The following is a 23,469-nucleotide window of genomic DNA, read 5'->3' on the forward strand; positions in this document are numbered from 1 at the left end:
GGAAACTATTAGGGACATCCAAATGGCCAGCACACAACACGAATTGACTGAATGGGCACGGGTGGGACTGAAAGACGATGAGGGCTGCTGGCGAACAAAAGACACAAACAAATGGTTGCTACCTGACTCATACCTGATCCCCATACTGACTATGGCACACTCCCCTGCACACATAGGATCAGCCCCTATGATCAAACTTGTCTCCAGAGTTTGGCACAACGACAAAATCACAGACTCCGCCAAACGTCTGGTCCAACAATGCTTGATTTGTTTGCAACATAACCCTGGGAAAGGAACTGTAGTACCCCGGGGAGGGTTTGGGGTTCCCAATCACCCGTTTGAAGTCCTGCAGATGGACTACATCCAGCTAGACAGATGCCAAGGCCTGAAGTACGTACTTGTTGTGGTGTGCGCATTTAGCAAGTGGGTGGAAGCCTATCCAACCCGCGACAACACTGCTATGGCCACTGCAAAGGTACTACTAAAGGAATTCTTCCCTCGTTACGGCCACTGTCGAATTTTATGGAGCAACAATGGCCCCCACTTCGTAGCCGAAGTTATCCAACTCATCTTGAAGGGGTTGGGTGTGAAACAGAAGTTCCACGCAGTCTTCCACCCCCAATCTGCTGGACTAGTTGAACGACACAATGCCACTCTGAAATTAAAACTGGCTCAAATAGTGGCTACCACAGGACTGAAATGGCCAGACGCTCTCCCACTGGCATTGCTATCAATGCGTTCTACCCCCACCAAACACCACTTGAAGCCTTACGAGGTCGTTTTCGGCCGGCCCATGAGCGTCTGGTCTGCACCAAAACCGACTTCCATTCATGACGTCCCGGACGTCCTAATGTCCGATTACTTGTATAAATTGACTGAGACACTGTCTGTTATCCACCAACAGGTGCTGCATGCCATTCCTGACGCTTCCAGGGGTCCCGGACACAACCTGAAACCCGGGGATTTCATCCTGATCCGCAATTTCCAGCGTGCCAAGAGTCTGGAACCCCGGTGGACGGGCCCCTTGCAAGTCCTACTCACCACCCGTTCAGCTCTTCGAGTGGAAGGAAAGCGCAAATGGGTGCATGCACACCATTGCAAGAAGATAACCTCGACCATGACGACGACCGAAGACGTGGCCACCCAAGAGGAGCTCCTGCACAAAGATCGACCATCCTTGAACTGTTATCCTGATACAGAGACACTCGAATTGGCAAAATATCCTGACCCCACTGTACCAAGCAGAGAAGGGTATAACCTGCGACGAAAGGAGGGAGCTTCGGCTAAGCAGACCACTGAATAAGTCATAATTCTCAGAGCGGTGGCCTAACACTACAAAGGCTGTCAGGAGAGAAAGCCAGACGAAGTTTGTGGTTCTGCCCGCTACCGAGCTCCCTTGAAGGTGATGGAAGCGCCCGATAAGAAGATGATGGAAGCGCCCGATAAGAAGATGATGGAAGCAACCGGACATCCGAAGATTCATTACAGAAATCCAAAGACTGACAAAATCCATAGTTCAAAGACTATTGCACTTTTTATCGCCCTTCTCTTTTGCCTCCTTCTCATGACTACCCTCTGGATCGTGGAAGAGAGCGCACTAGCTCATGAGACATTCCTGACCACTGCACAGCCTACCACAATGAAAGAACATTATCTGATTTCTCTTTCACCCCAACTCCGAGAAAGGCGAAAGGAGTTTTGGAATAATTCCTTCGTGCAACTGCTGCACCAGCACAATCTTGCTACCAATGCCACCAACTGCTGGATCTGTGGGTTGCTACCCCACGCCACTGGACATTCAATACCCTTCATCCCTTCACCCTTCTCAATTCACGGCTCCTGCCTTGCTTGGCTGATCCTCTTGCAAGAAAGCTATAGGGATAATGCCACCTCCAGCAAAACTATGACACATTTCTTTCATGAGGTCTGGCTGAACAAAACGAAGAAAACTGCTACACACTTCTGCCCACAGACCTCCAACGACTCTATCCACATGGACATCCCTGTCAAAGAACAAATTGAAATGCAGGTGTTTAACAAGCCGACCAGACCCACCTTCTCCTACCTCCGGAAACGAACAGCTGCCACCCTGACTGTGGCCCTATCCGTCATCAACGTCACAGGCCTTATGTGCATCGAAGGGCTTGGGACACAGCTGGTAGGCCGCAGCGCTTGCCACATCACCAGAACTTTGGACTCCACCGATCCACTCCGAACATGTACTTTGTTTCTGGTACAAAGGCCTACACCTGGCTCCCCAAAGGCTGGGGGGGCACCTGTTTTATCTCCTTCATCCTTCCTCTGACCTATGTGGCTCCAGCGAATCACCACAGACAAAAACGAGCCAAGGACATTGAACAAGCCGACTCCACCGGAGCACAGTTCCTTGATGCAATGAAGGGACATGTTCCACTCTGGGGCCCGATGGCGAACAGCCGTGCCATCCGACACTTGACCCAGGCAGTCGAGACAACGATGAACATTACAGCTGGCATCCTTGCGAACAATACAGCCGAGCTTCAAGCGGTCCCCCTGGTGGCTCTCCAGAACCGCCTTGTTCTAGATGTGGTTCTAGCGGATCGTGGAGGAGCATGCCGCATCATTGGGTCCAGCTGCTGCACATATATACCGGACAATTCACCCTCAGTGTACGAAGCCATCGAACATCTCCACAGACTCTCCTCAGAATTTCACCAGGAGCAAGAAGAATGGTCGCTTGGTGGATGGTTCTGGAGTACTGTTAAGAACTGGGGGTGGAGATTGTTTACGATTATCCTGATTCCTATTGTTGTAATATGTGGGTTCTGCTTAGGAATCCAATGCCTGCCGCCTCTGTGTTCACTATGTGCGAATTGTATCTGCCCTAAGGCTGTGGACTTCGAAAAGGAACGTATGAGAGCATTGTACGATGTTGAGGTTAGGAATTTCATGAAGATAGACATCGATTAGACAAGTTGGCTAGATATGTTGAAAAGGGAGGACTGTTAAAATCTAGTTTGCAGCGTCAACATTATCGGCGCCATCTTGTCCCTTTTTAGGCCCATTCGTGCGAGTAAGCGGTAGCCATTTTGAATGCCATGGCCTCTCTGCCCACCGCCGATAGCCAGCGCGTCTCTCTCTCTCTCTCCTAACCTCGCAGGCATCCCCCGCGCGCTGACAGCCCCCGCTCTCACATGCTTGGGCCATAAACCCCTCTTCAGCGCAACCCTGCCTCGGAACCCCATCCTGTTCCCAGCCCAACACCTCCCTCTTTTCCTTTCATGATCCCGTGTCCTTTGATAAAACCCCCCGTTTCTCTGTGCCCGATTGTCCTGCTCGTTCCCAGGCCGCCACCTGGCCCTACGGATGCTGTTTATTGCCCCCATACAGTAGGAAGCTTCCCCCATCAAAGGATCCACAAACTGATCAAAGCCCCCACCCCATGAGATCCGATCAACCACATGCATTCCGGGAATCGGCGGAATGCCCAGGTGCGCGACAGTCGTCACCTGTTGTGACCGGGGTGGGGACTTCTACTGTAAATGTGTGTGGGAACGGGCTTGAAGCAGGGATTCCAAGGATGCCTTTCCGTACTTCAAAGTGTTTGCAAGAATGTGCCACATGCAATAAACTGTAATAAAGACCATAAACCTGTGTATAAGAGGCCGATGACCTTTTTCAGAGTTGCCCGGCGTTAACCGCCTCTAATACCACTCAAGTTATCAAACAAAGAGGCAGGCGCTGGAGACTGGAAGGCAGGAAACAGAAGTTTTATTCCGACGGAGCAGAACACGTCAACTCAGACAACAACAGGGTATCTTCTCGAGGTGCTCTAGCAGCATCCCTGAGGACAGCGGCCAAGCATATTGATGCCCCTTGTGCACCATGCAGCCACCAGGGAATGGCTGTAGTGTAGTTCCTATATTCCCAATAGGCTCTGCGCATTGGAATAATATATCCTATAGATGTGACGTAGGACTTATGTCTACTAGGTCTTTATCGCATATATTAGACTTAATTGTGAGTGCCAGCTAGCTCAGAGGTCACTAGAAACTTTCTCGAGTTCACAAGAAGGGATTCGTTTCTGAAAACCGCATAAACATGACAACTTTTTTCCCCAAGATAAAACTGAACTTCAGAGTCGTGGAAACAATAGATAGATATTTTACTCAGTCACTCATGCATGCTTCGTTTCACCAGAGGTGCAGAGAAATAGAGAGACAGGCGTTTTCAATAAAAGTATTTATTGAACAGTCTTCTTTCTCATGCAGAAGAAATGAACTGCTACAATCACGATACTGGTTGCAAAGTATAATGCGTACAGTAAGAAGAGTATCATAAAATAATACTGTAAAAGCATTTTTTTGGTTCCCAGACCATAGATAAATTCATACATAAATAAATAAAGACTAAAAGTACTCAACTGGTGCTTCTACAATACGCCTACCCCAATGTACCTAACCTAAGTCTAGTACGAGGGAAAAAGTAAATGTGGTGTAGCATAAGTTTAGTATTCTTTTGCCAAGAATCTATCTAAGATTTCTCTTAGGGTCTAATCAGCTCTGTACCTTGGTTTAGAATGAAGGAGGTCAGTCTCAGGACTCGATTTCCCAACAACCCGCAATGGTAGCTTGGAAACACTGGAGCTGGCTTTCTCGTCAAGATAAAAGACAGAGTCTCTCTCAGTGCATCTGCTGGAGGGTCGGCTTCCTTCGGCACTTGCTGTAGCGAGATGCGTCGTGAAAGTAGATAGTCGAACTGCTCCAAACCACTGTGTGTTTGCTTGGGCAAGTGTGGTCATATTTATACCTTGAAGTTGCCGAGTTTGACGTAAAGGTGGACATAATAACGTCATCAAAGAGTCTCAGATCTTTGAAAACTCCATGAGTTTTTGGACAAATCAATATTCAAGCAAGGGGAAGTCCCTAACTGCTGAAGCCAAGTTTTCCAAGAAATCGTTGTGGATTTTGGAACTAGTGGAAGTAGCCATGCCGTATTTTGACTGCATGAGCTACGTCTAAATATGGTTATGATTTCTATGCCTATATAAGGACATGGTGATTTATACATATATAAGGGCATGGATCGGGAAAATTGCACTAGGGTCCTAAAATGCTATACAACATGCCGGTTCCCTGGCGGAGTCACAGGCCACAGGATGGCACGACCACTAGGTTTGTAATGTGGCAGTCACAAGACCGCCACCACGAGCCTGGCGATCTGAGGACCGCCATTTCGTAATTAGCCCCTGTGATGGATATCCCATCCGCCCTATTACAAGTGTATTATATAGAAGTGTAATACTGCAGACGGGATATCCACCACGTTGATGAAGGAATAATCTGTCTGATTCTAACTCTTTTTAAACATTTTATTTTGTTTACTGAATAGGTTGCAGTTACAGTACACACGCTCCAATAGGGAGATCTCAGCATCAACATAGGGTGAATCCGCACAAGCATTTTTAAGCATGAAATGCAGAAGAAATATACAGTGCAAACCTAAACAAACTGCTCATAGGAGCCAACTACTCCCCACCCCCTGACCCCCCCTCCCACCGGCACTTGATAAGATGTGACACCATATAAGCAAAAGATCTAGGACATTAGCTACACAATATAAACATTTGAGTCCAATTCTGATTCTAACTCTAAATCAGGCCCTTAGGGGAATATTAGCAAGAAGCTCGTTAAAATTATTGCTGCTTTAGCGCCAGGAAACTTCCGCTAAAGGCACGATAACGGGCTTGATAATATGTGCTATAGAATTCCAATAGAAGCCCAGGTTAGATGTCCTGCACATCTAACCTGGGCTTCTATTGGAATTCTATAGCGCATATTATCAAGCCCCTTATCGCCACTTTAGCTGCAGTTTCCTGCAGCTAAAGCGGCGATAATTTTAACGAGTTTCTTGCTAATATGGCCCTGAGTTTCAATGCAGATCGCTGCAGGAGTTTTACTGCTTGACAATAGTATGTTGTTTTAAACTTAAAACAAGTTTTGAAATTATTATTAAAGCAATGCATGTTATTCTGCAGTGCTTGTGGCCTTTGTGCAGCGTTTCCTGCAGAGATCGCCGTCAGCTACCTGGCAAACTTACTAAAGAATGGTGCCTGACCCCAAATGGAGGTCGCATGAAGAAAGAAGTTTTACTGTTTTCCCCTGTTGATAACAAGCCTTGCAACTCTAGTGTGTGAACATGTATATTGCCACAGCGCCTGCTTCAAAAGGGGAGCGATCCCAAGCTTGTCAAATTTCATTTCCTGGCAACAACATTAAGCCGATTGACCCCAAGATGGCTGCCACAGTTTCTCTCTACTACCGGACTCTGACTAGACCTTGATCACAACCCCCAACGGCATATATGGTAGCCCTAGCTCCCTCTCTGACTTGTTTTTACTCCCTCCCTCCCACCTCCTTCTTGTACCTCAACCCTCATAGCCTATGTATCTATTCAAATCTGTTTACACCAAACGTTGAGACCTGAGCAAGATGGCTGTTGCCCGGTGAAGTTGCTGGACAACTAATGAGGAGGTTTCCCCCTCGACCGTCACCTACCCAGCTGGACATTGGACACAGTTCTTCTTCGTCTCCCTGTTATGGCTCCTTCTTCTCCTCCTTTCCTACAAATTCTCTCAACCTCATTGTTTATTTACTGTACCTCACTACACTATTGTAACTGATCTAACTTGTAACGCATTGTTCCACTGTTGTAGCTCTCTGATACCTCTGGGTCTAGCCAGCGCTATATGATTCCTTTTTGATGTATCTTGTAATGCAACGATCCTCTGGTTAAGCGCTCTGATACCTCCGGGTCTAGATAGCGCTATATAACCTTCGTAAATCAAATAAACTAAAAACTGGTTTCCCTGAACACTGAGACCTGAGCAACATGGCTGATGACCGATGGAGCTGCAAGACAGCTAATGAGGAGATTGGCCTTAGTTTCCCCCTTGGCCGTCACCTACCCAGTCGGACATTGGGCACAGTTCCTCCTCACCTCCCTGCTATTACTCCTTCCTCCCCTCCCTCCTCCGAATCTTGAAACATTGTTTATGTGTACTGTATCTTACTATGCTCTTGTATCTGATGTAAATTTTAACGCAACGATCCTGAATGTAAAGCGCTCTTATACCCTCGTGGATCAAGTTCGAGCTATATAAAACTTTATAAATAAAATGTTTCGGATCGTTCTTATAAGAATTGTGCCACGAGGTAAATATGCATTGTCAGGGGAGTAGCATGTCAAAAAGTTTAGGGCGGGTGTGAGCTTCGGGTTATCCGACAACCATGCAGACATATCGTGTTAAAATACATTATAAGAGGAGCAGTCGGTGCAGGAGGGGGGTTTCAGAAGGGGTGGAAAGCAAGTGGACAACAGATTGCAAGGGATGCTTAAAACAATATTTTCAAACATAACTAACATGTTTAAGACCGTGTGTGTATGTGCGTATTTTTGACTGTGTGTTTATTTAAAAATCCTAGGTAAAATACAACAAACTCATCACCATACCCGACTGAAAACACCCGTATCCAACTATTTACGAGATACTAGATTTATTGGGGGGTGCAACATCCCAAATACCCTTTCCATCCGAAGCTATGCCCCTGTGCAGTGTAGCAGCACCTGAGCTGCAAGGCTGGCTGCTCACAAAACTTGCTTCCAGTAGTAGATCTATTCAGGTTGGTTCGCGGTATTACTAAATTAAATTGTGTGTCTTGTAAAGCGCACTGCTACCCGCACCGCAGGCCTTGTAGCGCTATAGACCGCTGGGGAACCCGTCCTGGCTTTACCCTGTGAGATAGTCCCTCCTGGGAGTCTCCAAGGTGAAACCAGGCATCCCCGGCGTTTGTGAGGGGCCATTGTGGAGATGAGGCAAGCTTAATGCCCACAGTTGCCGAGTGTGATCCCTGATTAGAGTTGGCACCGAGGCGAGAATTATCAAGTCTGCTGATACTGGTCCAAGACCCTGCCGTATCAGGAATCGAACCCTGGTCCCAGGCCGTTCTCTGCTCTTGGGTCTGCCGCCTCTAACCAGTGAGCCACACCACTCTAACCAAGCTGACCAAGCTGATAGCGTGACTAGAACTGGAGCAGGGAGCACGAGAATGCAAACAGATGACGCAGGTTTGTCATTTACACCTATTTAGAGAGAAAGTTGAACAAGAAATGCATATGAGAAAGTGCACACTTGGGGCACAAGTAAGTTCATGGTACTGCAGAAATGCTCAGTGTTTACACGAAAACAAAAAAACACAGGCATGCAATATGTAAAAAGAACTGCGATCAAAATGCATTATTCTTTAGGCAGCTGTGCATATGTAATCAGGGAAATAATTCTATCAGTCAAAGTGCAAGGCAGAAAAGGGATGAAGTAGGCTGACCTATTGCCCAAAGCTGTATACTGTGGTGGTTGGCAGGAAGATGTGAATGACAGCAGAACAGTGCATTTGATGAATGACGTTTTCTTAAAACCTATGTATGTATGTATGTATATATGTATGTATTTTGGAAAACATGAGGGAACTGAGACGCCAAGGCCAGACTTAAAAATAAGGAGAAATGAGAACATTTCTTCTTGTTGCGCCTGCCTCAGGTGGGTGCAGGATTTGGTGAAAATCCTTGCCTCTAATTCTGTGCAGATAGAGATTTGCATCAGAACTGATGTGTTGTTGCACAGGAATCTCCACTTGCCAGCCATGGAACACCCCCATGATGCAAAATAATGCAAGGCAGCACATTGCACTGTGTAGCGTTATGTTGGGTTACAAATCAGTACACATCACGATTACGACGGATTGTGAATCCCACCAGGAGATCTTGCGCCGGGTGTGTGTTAAAATAGTAACTCAAAGTCTTTGTAAATCTGGGCCTCAGTGTTTGTGCTCACAGTGAGAGGTGTTTCTTCTGTGCTAAATCACCATGTTTAAGAACGAATTCACTTGTTGAGCCCGGTTCCTGCGGTACCCACAATGGTTGAACCCCAGTTAAGGCTCAGAAATCCCACTTCTCTATGATATCAAGAATGTCACAACCTTAGTCCTTCCTAAAGTGACAGAAACCTGTTAACAGTCACATGGTCATCATTAGGCTCAGGGAAATTAAGGGTTAATAAGGCGTTTTACACAAACATACACACACACACACACAGCATGCATAAAAGTAAAGTAATTTTCGAAAGGTAATTTGACCAAGAATTATAAAAAAGGCAACTATGAGGGAAATATGTAATGTGATGATGTGACGTGAGTTTCAGTATGCAGCGAATGAAGAAGCTGGAATAACAGAATTCAGTGGTCTATAAATATCAGGAAGCTTTGGCTCTCTGCTGTGACGTTAAGCAATGTCTGAAAGGTGGTTGGTCCAAATCTAAAGCATCTATGTAATCCAGTTAGTGGCTGTCAGAAAGGTTACTGTAATCTGTGTACAGCAGAGATTAAACGTTTATAGCAGACACTCTGATGTGGAAACCAGCCTGGACCTAGGCTAGGATCTTGACAGGTAGAATAAAGTCTGTACAAGTGTGCACCTGATGACGAAGGATGACAAATAAATGTGTGTGTGTGTGGTGTGTGTGTTGTGTGGTGTGTGGTGTGTGTGTGTGTGTGTGTGTGTGTGTGTGTGTGTGTGACTGTAGGTGTGTGTGTTGAGTAGCAAAGGCTGTACCTGTCTCGTCCTTCAGAAATATAGCATTTTAAATCAAATCACATCACACAGCACAAAATAATGAGAAATTATTCAAGAGACACAAACCACTATCCCCAAACAGTGTATGATTTAAGATGCATTTATGAGCCAGATAAACAGTGTGAGAATTGTTCCTATCAGCAGAGCATGGTCTGCTGGGCGGCAGTGACAGACTAAGGTCCTTCTTACGAGTTTGGTGGTGCAGGAGTGGACCGCAAAGCATTTCCCTCAAGAGTGCCTACAAACCACCACCACCTAAAAGACATATGCAATTTCTGGGATAACATACAGAGATCAGTGAACCTCATGATGCTAAAACACAGGCAATGGTACCCAGCTATATTCAGCCAGCCATTGATGGTAAGGTCTTTACTATGGAGCCTACTATACTGGTTAGGACTCAAATTGTTACAGCGCCAATGCCATCTGGGATCCAAGCAAAGAACAATTCTACCAGAGCACACCGAAGAGTTCTGTCCTCCTTGGGATACTTCCACATGTCACATGATCGCTGCCCACATTCACCATTCCGGCTCCTGCGTGCCAACCACCAAGGTCTAAGGAGATGTGCTAGCTGCAAGAGGCACTACAACAGTGCGCTGCCATCTAACCTTCCTCTTCATCACCACTGACAACCTCTAAGGTAATGGAATAACCGCCCTGTTAGCTAGTATGAAACTAAAGGGCATAGTAGCAAGAACCTCGTTAAAATTATTGCCATTTCAGCAGCGGCGATAATGGGCTTGATATATGCATAATAGAATTACAATAGAAGCCCAGGTAAGATGGGCAGGACATCTAACCAGGGGGCATATTATCAAGACAGGCGATAAAATTATCGCTGCTTCAGCGGCAGTAAACTGCAGCTAAAGTGGCGATAATGGGCTTGATAATATGCTCTATGGAATTCCAATTGAGGCTCAGGTTAGATGTCCTTCACATCTAACCTTTTGTGCACAACAAAGTCCACAGACTGCGCAGTGCTGAGAAACCTAAACGAATAATCCACTCGCCCCGCGAGCCTACCACTCCACGATTATACAGCCATCAGTATCACACAGAAGTGTAGGAACACAATCAGCAATGCAGACTGATCCCAGGTACATGCAAAATCCTGCAGTGCTTAGCAATGAGTCAAGGCCCACCTTTCCAGATGCCACACCTGTATTACACATACCAGCATGCAGAGCCTGACCAACTCAGATCAGCAGCAACAGTAGCAGCACCACATAACACCACCATGAACAGCTGCAGCAATTTAAGACTGACAGTTATGTAAAAATGCAAGGCAGAAAAGTGGAGGAGTGTGGCTCAATGGTTAGAGCGGCAGACCCTGATGCAGAGTTATGGCCAGGGACCAGGGTTCGATTCCCGCTTTGGCGGGGTCTTGGGCTCAATTTCCTCGGACCTGTTAATTCTCGCCTCGGTGCCTATTCTAATCATGGAGTCCCACGCTGCAACTCTGGGCAATAGCTTGCTTAATCTCCACAACGGCCCCAACAGCGCTAAGGATGCCTGGCTTCACCCTGGGGGTGCCCAGGAGTGGACACTTCAATGGGAAAGCCAGGAGGGGTTCCACAGTGGTATGAGTATCAGCGCCAGGAAGCCAAATAGGCGACACTGCAAGGTGACTGTCTGGTGACAGTGCGCTCTATAAGTGCCATGACATTTACATTTACAAAACCCAATGAATGAGCAGAACAGGAACATTATTGTCACCTGGGGAATATTGCTGGCCTACAACAATCTATGAACAATACACTCATGCAAATACAGAACACTGTGGCACTGATATCAGGCCTACTATAGCCACAACTACAAGTTTCTTGCCTGGCTTTAAGTGGTGTGAACAGTAATGCCACCTGGTGACAAATCTGCTGCACTAATACTCCATAGGTGCAGTTTGACAATCAAACCCTATTAAATATATGCAACCATGTTGTGGCTGGTGGGTCCAAAATGTGTGCGCATTTCAAGCCTGTAGTGATATGTTGTTAGTAGCCTGCATGGTGTAAGTAGCTGTCAAGGCAATGTGTACACAAGGTAAGCCACTGCCAACTGGTCTAGAATTATAATGGTGCAATGATGGCTCTGGGGTTCAAATGGCATGTGCACTAAGGGGTCAAGATGAATCGTTGTGTAAAACAAAGCATCCACTAGGGTGCGAATGTGCATTTTTTCTGTTTAAGTGGAATACGTTGCTCTTCTCTGTTCACATAATGGTGTCAGTAGTGTAGCCAGTAAGTTATTGGCCCTAGTGCAAGGAAGGAAATGGGCCCCTGCCTGCCATTTAAAATATAACATACAACTATAATAAGGGTTTAGTAGGCCCCTCAGGGCTATTGGCCCAATGCCACTGAACCTGTTCACCAATGTAAGCTACGCCTCTGAATTGTGTACAGGGAGTAGCTAGATGGATGCTAAAGACTGTAGATGTTGACATTTTAGATGTATGAACTCAAATGCAAGTCCCACTACAATTAGTGTCTCTTACTTGCGGGTCGTATTGGTTTGTGTGGAAATCATTCAAGAAAACTAGATCAGATGGCGATCATGGTGTGAGGAGTGTGGAGGATATAGTTAGATAGATTGGAAAGAAGATGGGAATAGGCTCACTAGTTTTGTGACTGTCACAGAGAGGTCCTTCCAGTATTAAGGGATTTGAGAATCCCCTTCTTGAAGTTCTGAATTTTTGGCCCAGTAACCATCTCAGCCTCCGGGAAGAAGCTGGTATATTTGTTTTGGTCCGATCTGTCATGATGTGTGATCATATTAAAGTGCTGGGAGCCCTGAACTTGGAAACGGCCAGAGATGCGGTGCCTTCCATATCTGACCATGAGAAAAAGGTGGGAGACAATAGTTGAACCGCATCCAAGGCCATAGAAGAAGCAGTGCTTAATTTGTGCCAGTGCTTTCCGGTGCTCAGCACCAGCACTTAAATCACAGGGCCTGGTCTATGCGATATTTCTCCTCTAGCCAAAGGCCTGGTAATTATTAAAAATTAATTCCTGCTCTTCCTCTGTTGATATATTCAAAAAACAAGACCTAGACCGAACAGGCATAAAACATTCCATCAATTAATGGTGTACCATCAAATGCAAACCTTTTTGCACAATACTCCTCTCTTTTAATTACTGAGGTAGGAGGTACATCCAAATTATGCCATAATTAAAGAACATCTGCCCAATCCCTTGAAAACATAAACCAGTTGTGAGACAACAAGTAACACAGACACGTATTGTGTTTGTTTGTTATTCCCACACACTGCATTCCCTCACAAACACAGTTTTGTTTGTTTTGTGGACACCCATCTTTCTTTTGAGCTTGATGGCACCAATGATGAGATCAGGGCAATCCTGGTGAGTACCTGCCAGGTTCCCATTGGTGGTTCGCCCGTGAGGCGCCATCTCGCTCACACACACTTTTTCTATTTTTTTCTATTTACCTATTTAGGCACATAGGTGTGTGTTACTTGTTGTCTCACAACTGGTTTATGTTTTCAAGGGATTGGGCAGATGTTCTTTAATTATGGCATAATTTGGATGTACCTCCTACCTCAGTAGTTAAAAGAGAGGAGTATTGTGCAAAAAGGTTTGCATTTGATGGTACACCATTAATTGATTGAATGTTTTATGCCTGATCGGTCTAGGTCTTGTTTTTTGAATACATAATTGAGTGGAGGGCGACCTATGACCGTTTTCCCTCTAAGCTCCTTGTTGTTAACTTCCTCTGTTGATGCCTGGTATGTCCTCTTACGGAGGCCTACCCGGGTCCAGGCATGTTAAATGATCAACATCATGACTTTCATCACGTTAGTGATGTCAAGTCAGCAGATCATGCCTGCCTTCCAGAAAGAACATGTTTTCATTTCCGTTGGGGAACTGCAGAGGGCGTGCTTTTGGCTGAACTGGGGGCAAGGCAGGCTGAAATTGTGCAGTACTGCAGTTCAAAGCAGCAGGTATGAGTTTTATAGATTGGATTTACTTGCTTCATAAGTAGAGAGGTAACGTGGTGCAGTCACTATCTGGCTTCTCAGAATCCTGTGAAAACATTGTTATTTTGTGAAACCGGGCGGGGCGTGAAGTGCCTTATGTTACTCACCAATATTTTTCCCAGACACCCTCATTGCGATTTAGTTGGGCCGCTTAATTCCTGCTTAGCGTAATATATTTGTTTGGGCCTTCTCACTAGTTTAGCAGTATCATGTTTTGGAATAGTTCCCGTTTGCTTCATTTACACGTGCTTCAAGTCTCTTCTTGTAAGAGAAAGTTTTTAATGTGTCAGTTTATGAATACCTTTGTGCACGTGGACGCGCACTTGGTGCAACTCCCGGTTGGCCTCAGTGTGGTTGGCATGTGTATCAGGCAACCATGGTTGTAAAGCGTGGCTACTCAAACATGAGGGCCGGGGAAGGGAGAGGATTACCTCATTATTTTGACATTTTTGCATGTTGACACTGTCTGGGAAAAGGTTTCACCTCTGCACCAGTTTGACAGCCAAATACAGCAAACAGCAGAAACGTGCACAAATCAGCGTTAGAGAAGCGCCTTCCAAAATGACTTGACCAAAATCATTGTTGGCGCTTCTTGCGATTAAACTTGGGTGCAAGATTTGTCGACCATCCTGAATCGCACCCTGCTCAGTATGACACAACTACTTGCAGAAAGAGCTCTTTGAAGCAGATAACATACTTATCTGAATTTCGATAGGTTCATGCAGAAACTTCAGTGTGGAACATTGTAATATCTCCTAAAATGAATGCTGCACGTCCTAAAAAGCAATTCTTCTCAGTGTTGCTGAAGATCTTGGTGTGTTGTTGTGCACATCTGTCTTAAGTGAGACATAAGATTTCCCTGCATCTCCAGTCTGAGTGCACTGTGGCAGAAGAGGGTGTGCCAGGAAGCCCTTTCCTGTGTGTTTTTGTATACATTATTGTTAACATTCTGCTTTACCAACTAAGCACACGTAATTCAGTCCTATCCAAAGACAGGAGACAGAGCAAAAAAACAAGTGCATGCAAAGCCATTCTGCTTTCAAAATGGATGGCTATTCTAGCTTTTGCAGCTAATCATAACATATTTTATCTTGTTTCAATAATATTGCTTTCTAGGTAGATTTATTACTACAGAAGCCCTGTTCCGAACCCTGGGCTGACATTCTGAACAGTTTGGACAGCAAAGTGCATTTCCAATAAGTTTAAAATTTAAGGGATTTTGAGGCGAATGCTTTTCCGGGCTTCATTCACATTGAGTAGCTGAATCTGGCCTGGTGACAGCTCTGACACTTCTGAATGTTGCCCGTGTACGCTTTAGTTCGTCCTGGTCTATCGGCCCCATTTACGGCTGCCCATTCCTTACTCCTGCGCCATGTTTGAAGTAGGCCTATGCAAGAATTATTTATCGTGGGCCATTTCTTTTTCCTTACATTTCAGTTTGCTGCGCAGCCTCCACTTTCAAGCGCACGTTACAGGAAGGGTCTCTCCTGTGCTATGACACATACATGTCCGGTGGCTACAAATATGTTTTCTTCTGGTTAAATTGAAAAATAGTTCTTGTCTATCAATTTCGTTGCCATGCATGTTGCCCATTCTTGATTGAATGAACTGCAGTTGTCTAAAGTTGAATCTAGCAAGACAAAGGACATGGTTGCAGGTGTATTGGAGAACCGTAGCTCTTTTGTATACTGGCCACTAGAGTTAAGGCTTGTCCAAACCTTTCATGGTGATATGCCTTAGGATTCCATTTGACTGTACTCTTCCTGGCACCCCAGGGAGGAGTGTTGATGTACGTACCTTTTCGGGATGAGAACTCCGGAGTAGCTTCTCGACAAAAAAAACGAAAAAACTCTTGAACACCCCATCGGGGGTAACCAGCGCTGTATAAATGCAAAGCTTTTCCCTCTTCTATCCCTCCGCTATCCTTCTCAATCCAAGTAACTGATTAACATCCACCACTCAAATTACTTTCATATTTCACTATGCTAATTCATAACCAATCCTTATGGGTTCCGAAGTAGTGTGCTATTCGCCGAAAAAAGTGCTTTAACACCCCATCAGGGGGTACAAGCGCTATGTAAATGTTATCCTGTTTCCTCCTTCTATCCCTCTGCTATCCTTCTGAATCCAAATAACTGAATAACCTAGCCACCACTCAAATTACTTTCATATTTTACTATACTAACTCAACTCTAATCCTTTATGGGTTCCAGAGTAACGTGCTACTTGCTGAAAAAGCGCGCTGATGCCTCGTTAGGGGTAGTAAGCACTATATAAATGCAATTATAATACAATACAATATAAGCAACAAGAGCCGCACAAAAAATAAATACATATCTGGCATTAAGGCCTGTACTTCAGATTTATTTCCATGTGAAATACGACCGTTGGTTGCCAGAAACAGCGCTTGAGTCACTTAGTCTGGGTTTGATAGTCTGATGCTATGAAATCCTCTGTAGATTTATTTTGCTGCCCTGACTTTCTGAAATTAGAAAAAGAATGCATTTTCGTAGCTTGCATTTTTATCAGCACTGACCTGGAGAGCTGTCTGTAATTCTGCTTTCAAACTTAGTACTCATGGCCCAAAACTAACTACAGTGTGCACGTACTGGTGTGCACTTAGTAACTGCCAGCACTCTAATTGCGTGGCACAGGCCCTGGCAGCATTACCAGGGGCAGCAGGCATAGCAGGAAATTCTGAACCCAGTCAGCACAAGTTGATGCAAAACAATGTGACTAGCCCATCATCCCTCAAAGATCAGGTAACCGGAGCAAATCATATTCGGCGCTGAGAGGGCCATTGCAAATTTTGTAATTTGTGTGTTTGCCTTGAAAATGAGGACTCTGTGCATTTTTGTAGTGTTTTCATTGCAACAGATAGTTTGCACTAGCTCAGCTGTGGGATATCAGAAGTCCACATTGGTTAGAAGAAATAGCTGAAAGAAATAGCAAATACCTGAAAAGAAGGCCGTTTCTAATCTACAAGTTACTTTTAACTTAACCAAATTAAAAAGACTGGCTAATGAGAACCATAAACAAAGAACGCTTTTAAAAAGGATACTCTCATCCAGAATCACAAGTGTATGCACTTTGTGATTTAAAATATAGTTAACAGTGGGCTAAAGCAGGTTAGTTAATAGCAGGAAAGAATTTGTGTGTTTGAATTTCACATACTTCCTGCATTGTCCCTGCAATTGTGTCCTTTCATTTAATTTCCAGTAAATTCAATTACTAGATGAATGAACACAGCAGCTGAAACTGATTGATCCAAACATACATGCCGGTTAATTAAAGTGTCCAAAAGCAAAATGAGCAATAGTATGCTGCAGAAACCATTGTCTGGAAACCATTATCAGTATCCTTAATTGAATCCACTTATGGTAAAATGCCACCCTTGATCCACTACACTGTATGTAATAGGCTTATTATGAGATGGAAAGGGTTAACTGTTTAGAAGAAAGATTTATCATTCAGGAGCTAAATTGAAAGAGTCCACTGTTGCTTCTTGAGGACTAAAGAGTTGTTGTTGTGCAAATGATTCCGTGCACACTTGTTATAATGTAGAATGTTTAGGATACACTACAGAAAGGCCAGTGCAAACAAGCCTGAAGTGGACAAATTGTAAAAGGAAGCTGTAATTTAAAAATATGACATTGTTTCTATCTTCACATGGAGTTAATTTGTGATGTATTTTTCAATACAAAAGTCAATGTGAGTGGATGAATTAATGAGTTTCTAAGTGAACGTGTTGGCAGCGCCCACTTTAGCGCTCCTGGTACCTGATGCAACAATCTCTTTTGGCGGCTCGTACACCAAGCTTGAGGAGGTGGGGGGGACCACTATGTTCACATACACTCTGAAAGAACAAGTCCTTAAAACGAACAATGGCATATGCTTTCACAGTGCATGCACAAATGGTGTGCCCCCAAGCTTTGCACTCAGTGACATGGTCTCCTTAATTGCTATTGTGTGTCTTGGACAGCACTGTTATGCATCGATGACACCGGCCAAGAATGATATAGCCCTGTCACCCCTCAACTTTACATAATTAATTACTGTATATTTAATAAAGCAGAGGTGTACTCTTTTCTTGCTTTTTCTCGGTATTTGCTTTTCTTTCTACCTTTCACACCTTACTCCTTCCCTTCTCTCCATTCTTCTTTCACTTTCTGGCCTTCCTCCATGTTTCTTCTTAATCGCCACCTCCCATTATTAACTGCTTTTCATTTTTCACCTTCTCATCTTTCCCTTCCACTCTCTTTTCACGCACTCCCTACAGTCTGCTCTTCTTCCCTTTCTCCTCTTTCCTATTTTTATTCTCATTCTGGTCCAGTCCAATCTGGGACTACCCATCTCTGCTTTCCTAACTTCTCTTCACATTTTTTGTCTACCGTATCTATATTTGCCTTTAGACCTCTCCTCCTTCCTCACTCCCCCTTTTCTGTTTTTCCTTCTTTTTTTATATCCACTCCAGGAATCAGTGTTTGTTCTCAGGGTCATAAATTTAAATCTTGGTGTGGCAACTGTCTTTCATCTTCCTGGGGTTGATAAAATGTGTGCCATTGAGCTGGATCACAACGTTTTAAATTCATTGTCAAGGCTTCCTTTGGTGAATATCAGCCTTATTCATCAAGGCCAAATCGGCTCGCAAAGGGCCAGATTCTGAGAATCTGGCCCTTTGCGAGTGCGATTTTTGCATTTGGGATTCATCATCCCAAATGCAAAAATCGCTGATTACGATCTCGCAATTTTGCGAGGAATTACATTTAAGGAATCTCTATTTGAGATTCCTTAAATGTAATTCATCATCCACATTTCTTTTGCGAATTCGCAATTTCTGGCCGCAATTTACCGCGAGGTCAAACCTCGCGGTAAATTGCGAAAACTCAGAAAAATGCATTTAAATGCATTTTTCTGAGTTGCATGTTACACACACACATGTCCTTTGGACATGTGTGTGTGCAACACCTGTGTAAAATTTCATTTGAGGGGTACTACAGGGTTTCCTTTGGACACCCCTGGCACCCTTCAAATCGCTATCTTATTTGCGATTAGCAAATTGCTAATCGCAAATAAGGAATACTCCCCATTCATTCCTATGGGCCTTTTGGCCCATAGGAATGAATGGGGAGTTATTCCTTATTTGCGATTAGCAATTTGCTAATCGAAAATAAGGAATAGGTAGGAATCGCAAAAAATTTTGCTAATCCTACATGAATCCCGTTTTGCGAGTCCTTAATAGCGATTCGCTAGGATTCGCTATTAGGGCCTCACAAAACGGGAGATTGATGAATCAGGCTGTAAGTGCTTTACAAATACACATGGTATGTTAAGGACACAATGTATATCAATCTTTTTTCAGTTATTATCCTCTCTGTACCTCCTGAACCCAGTACCTTTCATATTCGTATCCATTCCCCTGAGCTCCTTTCTTTCCTTTGTCCCATCATTTTTCTTTTCATTTTTGCTCTCCCTCAGCACCTCAGGCCATGCCTTCTTTATCCTCTTGTTTCTTGCTTCTTTACACCCTCATTCCATTCTTCCTTCCTTACACACCCTCATTCATTCCCCATCCTTCCTCCCTTGGTGCATTTAATCCTTCTTCCTCCATTAATTTTGTACTTTCTTTTTTTCCTGCTCCTTCCTTCATCCCTTCTTACATTTCTTCCTTTCGTATCCCCAACCCTTCATTCTCCGTTTCTTCCCCCTTTCCTTTCTTCTTTCTATTCATCAATCACACATCATTGATTTCCTTTCTCTTTCTATACCTTAATTTCTTTTTTTAACATTATGTCCTTATTTAATTCCTTTTTTCATCCATTACTTATTTATTTTCTCTCTCCAGTACCCACTTCCACCCTGCATTTGATGTTGCCTTCTTTAATGTATTCCTTCCTTCATCCCTTGCTTTCTTTTAAACAGCACAGTAGAAGTCCATACTCTTTAGTTTGCAAAACTGCCTCAAGTCCTCTATTGACCTTTCCTAAAGCTGCATTATCAGATTTGCACACATTCTCTTATTTAAGATAACTTTTAAGTTGTTGTCATAGGCTTTCCATATGTTACATTATGTTATGTTGCAGTATTGATTTGTTTAGCGCACTAATCACCCACGAGGGTATCCAGCCAGGCACTTGGGCAAATGTGCAGTTGAGAGGTCCTCGAAGTGCTTATATGAAGAGCCAGGTCTAAAGCTTCTTGCAGAACTCAAGATGTGAGGAGGTGGCTATGTGTTGAGGCTTGATGATGTGGGTGGAACCAATGAAGGAAGTGGGTGGAGCCTTTGGAGGAAGTGGTTGGAGCTGGAAAAGTGGGTGTGGCCTCCTTAAAAATGTGAGCTCCAGCACTTAATATTTTACAAATTAAGCACTGAGTAGTAGCTACTAGTTGTGCCAGTTCTTCAAGAAAAGGATCCCTAAAGAAGTGTCCTGGAGTAACTGGGACTTAACGGATGCTTGCTAGATCCTTTCTCCCTGAACGCCAATGCCGAACATTTCAGAAGTGCCATTGCGCATGACGCTCAGGTCCAAAATGTTTGTCAATTGCCCTGCCAGGTACAAATGTTTGTCCTAGCAACATTGCCAGATCCGATCTGGACTTTATTTTAGCATCCCTTGAAAGGTTTCTATTGAAGGTAGATGTTTTTGGATCCACCTCAGAAGTGTAGAACACTTTATTCTCTAAGGTCAGTCAGGAGAATTCTTCCCTGGAGTGGTTCCTGATCCTGACCTACTTGTCTAATGCTTTAAAAAGTCTTGTTTGGACATAGATGGCATCCTGTGGGAAAACAGCCCAAATAAAGGGGAGAAACACTCTACTCGGATCAATGAGCCCATGGACCAACTGAGCCAAACGGACCATCTCAGACTACAAGGGATCCTTATCTTCATTTCCCTCACCCTTTTTACACTTGTTTTATGGCCGCCAATTGAGTGGTCTGCTTAAGAAATCTTATCCTCTTCTAAGGGTGATTCATCATGGCCAGGAGATTGGTTTAAATCCACCAGGGATTCATCCTTCGAAGGGAACAGCAGTTCCTGAGTCTCAAAGCAAATATCAGTGGGCATTGCTGAAAAAACTGGCTTTAGTTTTTCAAATGCATCCTGGTGGGATTGCATTTAGCCTTGTAAAGGTGTGGCCTATGTTCGGGGTTGATATGGCCTTCAAAAGCAGGATGCGTCTATTGTGTGCTGGTGCCCACAGGGCACTCATGGATCTCTTAGCAAATTCTTCTAGGCAATAATGCAGAGGTTGAAGTGTAGTAGCCAGACCTTCCTCCACACAATCATGGACCGCAGCTCCAACATCCTGGGAGATATTTTAAATATAATGAAAGACCACAGGCAAAGTAGTGCCTGAAGTAAGCAGGCTTCTATTACCCCCCCGCCCCTCCCACAGATTTTGAGTAGTGGAAGCTTTTTTTGTTTGTTGTCCACTTTTCTGTGTGGATCCCTCAGAAATGGCTGACAGACCAGGAAGCATAGTGCAAGACATGCAAAGCCCTGTAGAGCAAACCAATTCCCCTTAAAAAATTTAATGAAGCACTAACGGCCACATGCATCATCCCGGCCGTTTGCGAATTCCAAATTGTGAAAAATAGGGAATCGCAATTTGGAATTCGCAAAATGGGATGCATGTATATTTTTGCATAATATTTGCGATTGGGTAAAAATCGCAATTTTTACCAAATCGCAAATATTATGCGAATTCTAATTTGCGATTTCGCATTTCCCATTGATTCCTATGGGCCAGAAGGCCCATAGGAATCAATGGGAATTGCGAATTCGCAAATTAGAATTCGCAAAATGTTAATGCATTCCATGGGTGCAGGGGGGTCCAAAGGACCCCCCCTGCACCCCTGAAATGTATTTTAAAGTGGATGTTTCACACACACATGTCCTAAGGACATGTGTGTCTGTAACATGACAGTGTTTAAAATGCTAATTTGAGCATTTTAATTCTTTTTCGCAAATTACCACGAGGTTCACCCTTGTGGTAATTTGCACCCCCCTAATTGCGAATTCGCAATTTTAAAAACAATCATGCATTGCTTTTAAGGAATCGCAAATTTGCGATTCCTTAGAAGCAATCGCATTTTTGGAAATCGCTAAAAATAGCGATTTTGCCAAAAATGATTGATGCATACTAAAAAGATATTTAGGAATTGCAAACGGCCGATTTTACCGAATGGCACCGTTTGGGACTCCTAAATACCTTGATGCATGTGGCCGTAAGCATCCATACGATATACATGTAGTAGCAATGCTGTGAGGCACTTAACTGAAGCTGCTTTAAGAAGAAAAAAAAGTATAATGTAGCCATGTTGTCTGATGTTAGGGACTTGCTTTAAACATATTGGTTGCCTGGTGTCACTCATTTGTCTATGAATCGCTTTGAATATAGGGATTTGAAGTTTTCATATTTTATTCTGTGAAGCATCTCACAAAACGAAAGGAGTAAAAGTATAATACTCGCAAGTGGTCCTGGCATAGAATTTCTTTCAAAATGTCTACATATTTCGTGACACGCGAGTGCATGAAGGCCCTTTAGGGTAAAGCTCTGCACATCACACCACATTTGCAGATCACCTTGTTTTATATTGATCAGTAGTGAAAGGCTCCAGTGACATTTAAAAAATAGTACAGAAATAAGACCTGACTGTCTCTGTGCACCTTGACCTGTAATGAAAATGATGCTTCCTGAAATGAACTCACTTCTCAATGTGTTGCTATAACAAGTGTTTTGAATCCGTATGCAAATACTCATGCACAGGTTCATGAATAGTGCCCTGAAGATGATATTGCAAAGGGCTTCTGCCCCACCAGTAGTTCTATAACATCGACACAAGTATTAGCCATCGCACCCTAAAAGTGTGACAATTCAGACTATTCCAGGCTCACAAAGCTGTAAAGAATGGCTTGGACAGTAGGCATTGGTCATTTAAAAAAACTTTATTTCGGTCGCCAGGGCCATACAAGTGCAATTGCAGATAAAAATACATATTACATAAATAAAATGGGGGTTGGGAGCACACTGCCTCACAGTCCCAGCACAGTTCGCCCCTTTGTATCCTGGAAAAAGCAGTACACAGTTCAAACTTACTTCAAAATTAGCTGTAGTTTTTCACCAAAGTTGGTGCAGACATTGCTGCATATCTCTAGACACGTGTTTCTGGGTTGAGCCCTTCATCAGTGGAGAGCAGCAGTTTTAGAGAGCAAAGTAAAATCATCTGGGGCTGCTGGAAAGGCTGCCAAGTTCCTCTCAGGTCACAGTACCACTCACAGGCACACAGGTGCATCTCCAAAGCTCATCAGCTTGCTAGCTCAAGGGAGCCTTTTAAACAGAATGGGGGCTGAGAGCACACTGCCTCACAGTCCCAGCACGGTTTGCCCCTTTGCATCCTGGTAAATGCAGTACACATTTCAAACTTACTTCAAAAATAGCTGGAGTTTTTCACCAAAGTTGGTGCAGACATTGCTGTATATCTCTAGACACGTGTTTCTGGGTTGAGCCTTTCATCAGTAGAGAGCAGCAGTTTTAGAGAGCAAAGAAAAATCATCTGGGGTTGCTGAAAATGCTGCCAAGTTCCTCTCAGGTCACAGTACCACTCATGGGCAAATTTGAGCTATGTACTGATTCCGCCCAGCGAAGGTCAATTTTATTAAGTGAGTGAGGTGCAATCTGTGTCTCCTGAAGTTGAGCAATATCTATCCTCTGCCAATCAAAAAATGCATACATGGGGCTAATTTTCTTCGGGTTATTCAACCCTCTGACCTTCCAAGTTAATAAATTGATATGCTTTAACTGTG

Source organism: Lissotriton vulgaris, chromosome 4_1 (assembly GCF_964263255.1).
Source record: "Lissotriton vulgaris chromosome 4_1, aLisVul1.2, whole genome shotgun sequence".
NCBI lineage: Eukaryota > Metazoa > Chordata > Amphibia > Caudata > Salamandridae > Lissotriton > Lissotriton vulgaris.